Here is a 12,794-nt window from a genome sequence, read left to right on the forward strand (position 1 = left end):
GTTTTAGGCAAAAAACCTTGTAAAATTGATTGTTAACTATTCAGAATAGATAATATAACGCCTTTTATGCATTTTTAAATCAAAAAATACTTTTTAAGTTTTCTTCAACAATTTTTGAATTTTTTGACCACAGATCATTAAAAGAAGTAAAAAATGTTGTACAAAAAAAAATATATGTTCATGGCTTCAATGATATTTTGCAAGTTCTTAATGGTATCAGGCTTGAAATTTGAAATTTAGTTTTTTTTGCCCCACCTTGACCTCGACCAGACTAATTTTGAGAGTTATTACACAAATTTTTAAAAATACTTAAAATTTTCAGAAAACTATGTATTTCCGAAAAAAAAGTACAAAAATTTCAGTGTTTTACAATTTGGGTATCAATTGATCTGGATTTTTTCATACATTTCGATATTAATAATATGTTTTGTGAAATACTAAAAAATTTCACAAAATCACGTATATTCAAAAAAATACTACAAATATAAGTTTTTTTTTCAAGATGGATATCAAATTATCGGGTTTTTTTCATACATTTCGAGAGTTATAACACTCATTTTTAAAAATGCTCAAAATTTTCACAAAACTACGTATTTTAGAAAAAATACTAAAAATCTCAGTTCTATACAATATGGGTAACAAATGATCGGGATTTTTTTCGCAATACTACGTATTAAAAAAAAACAAAGAATTCCAGTTTTTTATAATATGGGTATCAAATGAACAGGTTTTTTTCTTACATTTCAAAAGTACAGCCACAAATAAAAAAACACTCGAAATTATTTACAAAACTACGTATTTAACAAAAATGAAAAAAAAAAACAGTTTTCTACACAAAAAATCCAATTATTTGATTTGATAGCTGAAATTTTGAGTATTTTTTTCTCATAAGTACATAGTTCTGTGAAAATTTTAAGTATTTAAAAAAAATCTATCAAATTGTATGAAAAATTCCCAATCATTTTATACCCATTAGAAATATACCAAATTTTAATATTTTTTCATAAAAACTAGTTTTGTGAAAATTTTTAATATTTCACAAAAAAAAATTATTACTATCGAAAAGTTTGAAACATTTTCGATCAATTGAATCCCATATTGTAAAAAGCTGAAATGACAAAAAAAATTATTGCTATCGATTTGTTTGAAAAATTTGGAATATTTTTTCAAAAATACGTAGTTTTGTGAAAATTTTGAGTATTTGAAAAAAATGTGTTTTTAATTTCGAATGTATGAAAAAATCCCGATCATTTGATACTCAAATTGTAAAAAACTGAAAAATTTTAATATTTTTTTGAAAATACACAATTTTGTGAAAAATTTCAGTATTTCACAAAAATAAATTCGATTTTTTGTCGAAAAAAATTTGCATTTCCAACATACAGGAAAATACGTATTTTTGTTAAAATTTTAATGTAATTATAATTGCAATCGATAGCTGACATCATACCGATTCTAAAACACTATAACTTTTTAATGTTTGTATGATCTAAGGTAGGATTATGGCCAATGCTATGTCGTATGAGACAAGTAAGCGTTGTCTAATGTGCATTTTGAAGGAATTGAGAAATGGTACGCAATGGACCACATTTAAAATTATTTTATTCAAATGGGAAGCATGATAAATTTCGATTGAAAATAAAACACCAATCATGTTTTTCTCATTTGTTGAAAAATGCACATTGCACAAATATACTTTTACTGGTTGTAAACAAAACTAGACCCAAAAAATGCACCGTTGCCCTATGTGATGTTTTTTTTTTTCATTTTAAGCTTGAAATTCTTATTTGAATAATAAAATAAGTTTAAAAATGTCCCAATGCATACATTGTCACATTTCCTTCTAAATGCACATGGGACAAGTATGCATTTGGATTGAAAAAAAAATGAAAATAATGGTTTGATAACAATTCAGAAAAAAATGTAAACAATTATTATCAAATTGCGGAAAATTCTTGATTTAAAAGTTTATATTTAATGTGTTCGGCTGTAAACAACTGAAATTAAAAAAAGGACTGAAATTTCTTATGAACAATTAAATTTCATTTAAAAAAATAGGGAGTTTTTTTAATGTCCAATATAATGTTATATAATTTTAACTTTTGATAGTATAATTGAGCCAGAAAAAAAAAGAAAATTTGGGTTATTGGACCGTTACAAAAAAAAAACACCAGACCCACAAAACTAAAAAAATGAAAAAGTGGCTGTAAAAATATGAAAAGACTAAATAGGCAAAAAAAACTGATAGGAGGTGGTAGTTTAAGCCAAATACTATCAGGAACAAAAAAAAAACTATAAATGCAAATAAAAATACAAAAAATTAAACAAGAAAAAAATAAAGCAAGAGAAGTTAAGTTTTTCGTAGAGCAAAGTCGCTCAAAATTACCTCCAAAGTACGGGAAATATGCAAATTTTCGAAAAAAAAAATGGGGCATTACATGGTTAACTTCGATAATTAATCAAATAAAATTAATGATCAGAAAATGTTACAATATCTCGTAACAAAAAAAATGTACACCAAATTAGATAATGTTTTCAAAGATCTGTTACATTTTTCACGATTAGTTATTGAATATTGAAAGCAGTTACATTTGTTTGATAATTAGAAATTTTAACAAACAAAGAAATTTAAATTGTTCTTCCAAAACTCCAAAAAAGCCTAAAATTTTATTTTAAAACAAATCGATTGCATTGACCTCTCAACGACTTTCGGAATTCCCTCATCGATTGTTTGTTTTATTTTTATTTGATTATTCCATTTTATTTTTTATATCCTCAAAAATCAAATTAAATCCCCTCAACCGGAAACACACCGATAAGCGCGCGCTCTCCGGCCACTCATTGCGGTATAAATTTCCGTTTAATTTTTTAATGTCCCCACCACGCGACACTCAACAACAACAACAACAACGATGAGGACGATGCGAATTGTGTGAAACTTTTTTTTAAATCGATTCTGACACTTTTTTTACGACTGTTGTCTGCCGATTATGGCTACAGCGGGAGATGAAATTTGTAAATTTCAAAATCGCATACTTAAAAAAAAACAATCCCAAAATATCGCAAATTGCGCACAAATATTCCCCTCTAAAAATAACCAAGCGTCATTTCCCCCTCCCCCCCCAAACTGAATCATTCTCTCTACTCTTTCGAAAATTGACTCAATCGCGCAAAACTCGCGTGTAAATGACGTGCAGAGCAAAACTTTTCCTTCGAGAGTGAGATAAAGCACGCGGCGGCACCTCTGGGCCGTCACTTTTTGGCGCAGTGATATAATCGAGCTATTACTGTGTTGATGAGGGGCCAGCAATTTTCATTCACACGTTTCATCCCTCAGGAGAAAAACTATTTGCGATGACGTCGATGGGCTTTGATTGCGAACCCCTGCAGTTATGCAACACCAACCAAACCGCAGCGAAGCCCAAAGGTTCGCCAAAGGGCTGGTGGTTTTTTTTTGGGGAGGGACATTGAGGGTAGTTTGGTAGTTATTTGTTGACCGAATTACACTCTTAAAAGTGGTGCCATACTAAATCTGGAAATGGTGATAGATTATGAATCAAAAAAAATAAATATTATTACGCATTTTTTTGGTAAGATATAAAAAAAAATCCTTCCTTCAACTTCTTTTTTACTGTTAGATCGATAAACTACTGATTTATGAAAAATTAAATCAAATTTCCGTGCAATGTTTGTTACATTTTGTTCAATTTATTTAAAGGTTCAAAATTTCCCTAACAAATCGGAGGGATAAATGTACTTATTTGCATTTCTGATCAAATGGGCTCCAGCTCCAGCTCCACAGAAAAAAATAATGTAAATTTGGAAGCTTTAATTTTGGAAGGTTGAATATTACCTCTTTATGATGTAATTTTACCTCAATTTAGACTGAAAAAGTGACATTACACCAGAAAAGTGGTAAAATTACACATTTCCAGAGGAAAAATTACACCTTTTTTCTGACATAAAAGATGTACCCCTTCCCAGATGTAACATTACCATGATTTTTTTTTTCTGTGTCCAGCAGTCCCTTCAAATAGATTGCATTGATTTTTCTTTGGTACTTTGAAAACTTTAAAATTGTACTTGAAACACACATTTTATCAAAATAATGTGTATAAGCCTAACTGATTTTTGCAAATTAAAAAACATTAAAAATAATTTAGATTACGTATACACAGTAAAAAAAAATCATGGTTTTATTACATCTAGGAATAAGTTTATCGTTTATGTCAGAAAAAAGTGTAATCTTACACCTTTTCCGGACTTTTTCAGTCTAAATTGAGGTAATATTACATCGTAAAAGATGTAATATTAAACCTTACAATTAAACTTCTTCCAAATTTACACAACAAAAAATAAAATATATTTGATTTGATTAGAACGCGATTTTTAAAATATAAATCCTATAAACGAGGCAAATATTTTTCAAAGTTTTTGTCTGGACAGGGTTGCCAGCTGCAATTTGCTTTTTTGTGATTTTCAACCGTTTTGATTGGATTTTTTGACAAAATAAATCAGTATTTTACAATGTTGCCTTTTTAACTTGAGTTTCTTTTGTGCAAATCTAGCCATTTTGAAAACAGAAATTTTTAAATTTCTTTTCGGCAGTTGGCCAGATTTTTATAAACAACCCTGAATGTAGTTTTTTATCCTTAAGGGTGCACAGCAACAAAGGAAGTTATTGTCTTATTATTCCAAAATTTTCAAACTTGCGGACCCAATCCTGCAATAATGGGATTGAAAAATTAGTCAAACTTTGTTGTAAATTACTTTGTTGACAGTACTATAGGGGATGAATAAAAAATATATCAATAGTACCCATAGTTTTGAAGGTACTAAAATGTCTGTATTACAAAAGCTCTGGTTGGTTGATGTGTACCGTTAAAGTAAAAAAAAAGGTGTAAATTTAGCAGGTGTAAAATTGGAAGGTTTAATATTACCTATTTATGATGTAATACTACATTAATTTAGACTGAAAAGTGGCATAACAACGGAAAAGTGTAAGTAAATTTATTTTTTTAGATTTAAAATTTTTGGTTTAGTTTTTTTAAGGTGTAGCCTTTTTTCTATAGATTCTCTGTCAATTTACGAATTATCAACTTCAAAAATGCCTTAAATCATTCATCAATCAAAATTTGATTTGTTTTATCAAACAGGTGTCAATTTTTAATATTACTAACCCATTTATTATTTATTAACTCATTTATTCTGACATAAAAGATGTAGGTTAAGTGCCCCTCATTAAACAAGTTAGAGTGATTGACTGCCTGTAAAATACAAAATAAATGGTTCAAAAATCACATTTATTTTGAGCTTGTTTAACGTCACAATTTGAGCTTAACTTTCCAAAATCAGACAGTTAAAAATATCGTAATCAATCATATTAAGTAATGTTTACTATTTTGTATAATCGATCGCATGGAATAAAATTCAAAAAATAGTGATGTAGTGCAAAAAATTGCTTGCTGATCCAAAAGGGCTGTAAAACTTAAATAATTCGAAACAAACACAGGATTTTTTCGTTGCTTACGAAAGAATTTAAAATGCATTCATAAATTAGGAAAACTCACGCAACATTTTAATGGATCCTCATAAAAAATGATGATTGTGTATTTTTCGTTAAAAAAAATCACATTCCAACCCCATTTTTTCCTAAACGTAAGTTAACACATATTTATCATTGTACAATCATGGTAAAATGTCTATAATAATAAAAAAAATGCAATCAAAATTTATGCGAATGGTGGAGAAATTTAAATGATAGAAAATTCATTGATATCAGTTTAGACCAGTAAAAATTGTATCAAAAGTTCAAGTCTCTCCGACTATCCGAAGGCCTCGGAAAAGAAATCACTTCGGATAATCGAAACACGATTTTTTTCCGTCTTGTTTTTGATTGCTAAGCTTGAATATGACCCCAAACATGCCCTAAAGTGATTTATAATTATTAAATCCAAGATGGCGGCCAACATGGCGGGGTTGAAACGCTGATAAAATGTATTTGGTATGCTAAAAGGCTATCAACAGCTAAAATTTGACTAAAATGGTGTCACAGGACTCGAATTTAATGTTTAAAATTAGAAAATAAAGAAAATAGGATTTTTTTTGTTCATCATTCGATTATCCGAAGTCCCATACAAACCTTCGGATAATCGAAACTTCGAATAATCGAGGCTTCGGAAAATCAAGTCTTGACTATATTTATACTTTGAAACTTACAATATTTTCAAGCAATATAATCTTAGTAAAAGCTTAGTGAAAGTTCTTCTGTTTACAACAGCTTTCAAAATGTCTGTTTAAAATCTTGAGTAGTGCATGAAATAAAGAAAAATCAAGATTTGCTTTGAGGAGCAATTTGACAAAAGATTATTTCTAATTTTGCCGTATTTACTTGATTTCACGGCCGAAGGCAAATTTAAAAAATTAGGTCAAAAATCTGATTTTTAGACTTAACAATTAAAAAATAAAGGAATGAAAAAAATGCTTAAGTTTAAGCAACGAAAAATTATGGAATATAATTTCCAAGATTTACAAAAAAAAAATAACTCCACATACAATCCTAATTTGCCAGATTCATAAAAAAAATCATAAATCAACAAAACTATCACATTCAACTCGCTATCCAAATTGCCAAATTCCCCTTTCCGCACGGTATGACCATCACCAGCGGGCAATCGCTAACACAAACGACGACGTGACATTGTTTACATACATCTGCATCCAAATTAACGGGGCCGCCGCGTGGTTTCGTCCCGTGCATATTTCCATCCATCCTTTTTCATCATCCATTCCTTACCCATAGGCAGAATTTGACAGTCAAGAGGCTGATAAAAATCGAATTATGCCAGGCCTGCTGCTGCTGCTGTTTTTGTTGTCGCCATTCTTTATGTAAACTTATGTCAAAAACATAAACAATGACTTTTATATCCCGCCGTCTGACATGCATGATTTTTAAAACCCGCCAAACAAATCGCAGCAAACTGGTTGTTGTTAACCTATTTTTTAGTTTGGTGAAAATTTTTGACGGGCGTAAAAGGGATTGGTTCGAGGATTGGTTAGTAGTATATATTTTTGCTTTTTTATTGGTAATATTATTTAGTTTTCTATTCACTAATTTAAACACGTTCTCTACAGCTTTCAAAATGATTTCGCTCCAAACCATTGGAAGCTCGTGCCGTCACCGAGCACACATCAACCAGACCGGAACGCATTCCGGATCCCATCTTAAAAGGCCTGGAAAAGGCTCCTTGCCTAACTCGACCAAGCGCCAACTGCCCTCAAGAACTATTTTTGCTCCTGGAATACCCCCGTGAATTGTGCCGCTCGGATTGTGAAAAATTTCATTTCGACGTCCGACGTACAGTGCCACGGTTGGAGCGGTTAAGTTCGAACTCGAACATGGATCAGTCTTGGTTTCTCAACCAAAATAGGAGACCGTAGATGAATTGCAGGGCCGACAAGGACTGCTAGAGTGATAATTAGAAGAGATAATGGTTCTAGATTGCCGGTGGAGCTTTACAATAGCAGTCAAGAAGTGCGCGTTTCCAGTGTGCCATACCGCTGTAAAAAAAATCTGGATGTAAATTTATAATATTATGATCTACCTAGTGATAAGCTTCATTTTAAAAATAAAAATACGTTTCTTATTTTTAATTTATCTTTCATTATCTAACTCGCTTCGACTTATTTGTTTTATTTTTAATAATTTGCCCAAAATTTTCCAAGATCGACAAATAAAAAATATGGCTATTCAAAATCGATACTATTTTGAATTCAAACACACTGTTCAACGACAAGATCCACACCCCCTCCTAAAAACATATTTATTTCACTTGCAAATTTGAAAATTACAGATAAGTAACAAATTAAACATCATTAGGCTTCTGCTTCTGCTTGAATTCCAACATTTTGATGAACATTAAATAAATTTTATTTAATTGCCACTCCACGGTCCGCCGGGAGTGTTACTTCACTTTTCATCATCCAATTTGCATCCGGAACCACAAAAACCATTTTTGAGTTTTCTCCTGTTTTATTCGGTCTTGTTAAACCGGACCTCGAAAGAACACCACCGTTTCAAAAGAAAACAATTTTATTTTGACAAGGACTTTTCCTATTTTCCCCCAGCAACCCCCAGTGTGCTGCGATTTGTTTGGCGGGTTTTAAAAATCATGCATGCCAAACGGCGGGATTTAAAAGTCATTGTTTATGTTTTTGACATTAGTTTACATAAAGAATTGCTCCAATATGAATTATGAACGCGGAATTATGCGGCGAAGGCCAATAAAAAAAGGAGAGAACAAACTGAGGGAAAAGAAGGGGGGATTTGGGGTTGATTCAGGGAGGGGGAAAAATCAAGTAAAAGGAAGTTTAAAAGCGCTTAATCATCATAAAAGTCACTTGAAAAAGAATGAAAGGAAGTAAGTGAACAAAAGAGAAGTGGAAAAACTCGTCACTTTTCAATAAACAATAACATAACTGAAACAATACAGAAAAAAAAACTTTACATAACAATAAACAACACAAAACTAGGTCATCCCAGAATTTATTGCAAACATTTAAACGAACACACGAACGCACAACACTTGCTCGGCATGGCGACTCGAGGCGTAATGACACAAGTAAACCGTGCATAACATTATTTTCTAAAAGTATCGCCATTAATTGCCGCAAGGATATTTCCCAACAGTCGTGGGTGGATATCGTGGATATGGCGGTGGCGGAGCCACGTGCGACACCGGACAAAGTTTGTGGTATTCGTTCTAGGGAGGGAAGGGGGGGGGATTAAGTTCGCGCTAGTTTAGACACAGACAACTGGGTGTAAAATTTGTCTAGTTTAAGGAAATGATAATAATAATAATAATAATAATTGAATTTTTTTGAAAACATATTTTTAACCCAAATACCTGCATAAAAAAAAAAAATTAATAGAAACAAAAAATAAATACGAAAAAGATTAGAATAACAAATTTAGGCTTGAATTTTGAAAAAAAAAATAAGATATCGATAAAAAATATGCCAACTAAAATGCATAAAATATAATATGAGGAACGAATGCTTCATTGCCTATGTTAAGATATTTTTCGCAATTTTATCTTTTTTTATTTGTCAAAAAAGTCGTCAAGTATTATAAGTTTTTGCATACAGGTATCCATACAAAATAACTATGTGAATATATTAAAATCTGATAATTTTAGGGATTTTTTTAAAGTTGAAAGGAAATTATTATTGCTGTTAAAGAAAAGGATAATATAAAAAAATAATTCTCAAAATACGTACTTGTGAATTATCATGATGATTGCATTAAATCCGAGTACCTAACACCGAAAATGTACAGCAAAAATTAAAGCGGCCAGGCCTACTGCGATGCATTAACCGCAGAGACAGATTCTGTGAACGGACCACATTTCACAGAATCAACAGGGGAGGAAGGATGCGTGGACATACCGTACCAAACGCTCCGAATCAGTTGTGGTGTGTAAGTGTAAATTTGACAAATAATTGTATTTTTGGCAAATGAAATTGTAGAAATGGTAGGGGGGATTGGAAAAATGTAAGGTTGGAGGAATTGGGTCCTAATATGAAGCTTAGATTGCTGATATTATTTTTTACAGCGATAAAGCTTATTTTTCTGAGTACATTGACCCTTTGTATGACCACAAAGAGTTTAAAATTATTTTTTAAATCAATTTTGAAAAATTTACCTCGCGGTCCTTCTTGACAGAAAAAATTGCTACTTGACAGCTCGTTCCAAGGGAACCATAGTTGATCCATCGAAAAAATGTTGTCTTGTCATTATTGTTTTTGCATTAAAATGAAAAAAAGTGATCGGAAATGGTTTTTGATTGTGTTTTTTACCGTTGTACATAAAAATTGACATATGGCTTTAGTACCCAATTGCGTCCAGATTTATTAAATTAAAAAAAAAATTGAAATACGATCAAAAACAGTTAAAAAAATGTTAAGATTAAAAATTAAATTTGAAATCGAAAATTGCTTCATAATTCGCTTTGCTTCGATTCGCTAGGAGACGGTGATTTTAGCGGATTGCAGACTGGATTTCGATGATGATTCGAAAACTACTTCATAATTTGTTGAAAAAGTGCTCCTTTTTAATTTGAGGCACTTTTAGATCAACACTATCAGAAAATGTATTTTATGCAAGTTCATGGAAAAAAGAAAAACTTAACTAATAAAATAGTTTAAGCAAAATTTACTACAACATTATTTTCTAAAATTCAAATTGATTTTGAGAAACATTATTTTTATCACCACTTATTAAATTATCATTCTTCAACTGACGATATCTCGAGACTATTGGATCAATTTTCAGTGTGGAAAAAAACTACAGTAAAAATATCATTTTACATCCAAAATAGCGTCGATTTTTCAAGTAACGCTAACTCAACGAATATGTGTTCGATTTTCAAAATATCAAAAAATAACATAATTTTTTTTATTTTATTAGATAATTTGTTTTTCAAAATTTGTGAATCAACCCTATTAATTACATGATCAAAATTAAGTGTTTTGGGGCATTTTAAAATGTTAAGGTTGATTTGAAAATTTCGAAACTATTATTTATCGTAAGAACGCAAAGTTTTATGATTTATGTCTTTTGAAAAAAAAAACCTACGATATTTTGGTGATTTAAAAAAACTTTTTTTTTCTTTTTTTAACAGAGGCTTTATTTTATCAACCACTGGTCCAATGTTTAAAGTAGTTAAAGAAAATCCACAGGAAATTTTCCAATCTCTTAATTTTTTTAAAGATGACCAAGTTAGTCATGACTTCTACAGTACAGAACAAAAGTCAAGTCAATTTTTATACTTCAAAATGAAGTCAATTTTGTATTGTGTTTTCCACGTTTTTCAAAATTTAGTCTGGAACAATTTTTTTTAATGTTTTTGTCTCTCGATTCTACATGAGGTCGGGGAGGGAGCAAGATAATAAAAATAACGCAATTTCAAAATTTCAATTCAAGCAATATTTTCAAAAAAAAGCAGAAAGTATCACAAAAAGCTATGTATTAAACAACATTACAGTTATGCTACTATCAAAAATTTGCAAAATATCAATAAAATTATGAAAAAAAATTCTGATACTTTTTCGTCTGTAATTAAAAAAATCTAAATTTGTATCCAGGTTTTTAAGCGAAGATGGCGTTCGAATGGTGAACGTCCGAAATTTCAAAATCGCGCAGTAGCACCAACATTAGAAAAAAATGTGGCTGTCATGCCATGGCACACTTTTTTCGTAATGTTGGTACCACTGCGTGATTTTGACATTTCGGGCGTTCACCTTTCGAACGCCATTTTCGCTTATACAATGTATTCTGAATAGTGTACAATCGATTTAACAAGTTTTTTTTTATGAAAATGTCAAATTCAGTAAATAGTTATTTTTCTATGCTCCTGATTTTTCATGAACAAAAACTAGAAATAAAATTTGCAACGAATTTTGACCAACGTGTGCCGAAGCTAAAAATATACAATTTTTTGTTATTTAAAACCAATTCCAAAAAAAAATGATTTTCTAAAAATGATTAATTTGCGCAATTTAACATTTTGTCGATTTACTAGAATTATAATTATTTTTTGTCTGAGAAGTCCAAAGCAATATCTTCAACTTTGCCGAAGACACCAAATTGATCAGAAAACCCCGTTCTCAAGATACATATTTTTAAATATTAAATAGTTTTTTTGTATGGAAAGCTGCCAACATTGTATGGAGACTTGTATAGACGAACTAATTATGCAAAATAACTTTTTTTTGTCATAGAAAAAGTACGCATAAAGTTTAATCCAAATCAAAAAAATATAATAAATAAATTTGATAAAAATTTGCTAATTCTTGTGATAATGGCTCCAAAACATAATTAATTTGATCATTTGAAGGGGTAAATAAACAACTTAAGCGTATATTTTTTCCAATTTTGAACAATTTGATTTGATTTGATTCACAGACAAACTCAAATATATTTTTCCCATATATTCTTAGATATTCGAATTTTGAAGAAAGAGTAAATGGGTATAAAAAGATATTTTTTTCAGATGTTTTTTTTAAGTATTACAATTTTTTTGATTATTACAGGATTTGACAAGTCTCAGCAAAAAACTATAAAAAAATCTTCAAACAAACTTTCAAAAAACCTTACATCCCCTTATCTATGCTCCAAGACTAAGTTGTCATTATGGTTGGCCTTAACGTGTCTGGAAGTCGCGTGAAAATTCCGCGAGAGGGGGGCAAACCAGCCCGGTCGGTTTCACCGGACCCAAGACCAAAACCGCGTGGGACACACCGAGCGGAAGTGTGTTAGAGGCAATTAGCGTAATGCGGATATTTTCCATTCCCCCTCTATCGTAGTCGTAAGGCTCTTTTGGAATGCTCAATTCCTCAACCCCAACCAACTCAAGTCTGGGTCTGAATTTGGCTGAATAATTTCCTAGTTTTTTGCGGGAGTGACCCTGTGGTGCCCACTTTTATTGAATTATTTTTTGTTGATTTCAAATATTGAAAAAAAAAACATTTTTTTACCCTAAATTTAATTAAAAATTTTTACCAATGGAAAGTTACAAAAAACAACTCCTAATCTTAATAAAATGAAAAAAAAGTTGTTACAAGTTCGACAAAAAAAAGTCTAAGAAGAAGATTGAGGGTTAATCGCTTAGGAATTGGGCTCAAGAGTATGGAATGGTCACACACTGCGGTGGATTTGGTATTGAAATTGGAAGAGGGGACAGAAAGGCGCAGAGACAGCAACATTTGGCGGAAGATGGCATTGCGGAGTTGGC

General features: G+C 30.8%; 1 protein-coding gene across 6 annotated transcripts in view; it reads right to left on the reverse strand.

Moving 5' to 3' along the window:
- Positions 1-12,794, reverse strand: part of LOC6044766 (double-stranded RNA-specific editase Adar) — a 98,237-nt gene that overhangs the window by 70,546 nt on the left and 14,897 nt on the right. The gene's annotated exons all lie outside the window — the stretch shown is intronic.

The sequence above is a fragment of the Culex quinquefasciatus genome, chromosome 1, assembly GCF_015732765.1.
Source record: "Culex quinquefasciatus strain JHB chromosome 1, VPISU_Cqui_1.0_pri_paternal, whole genome shotgun sequence".
Lineage (NCBI taxonomy): Eukaryota > Metazoa > Arthropoda > Insecta > Diptera > Culicidae > Culex > Culex quinquefasciatus.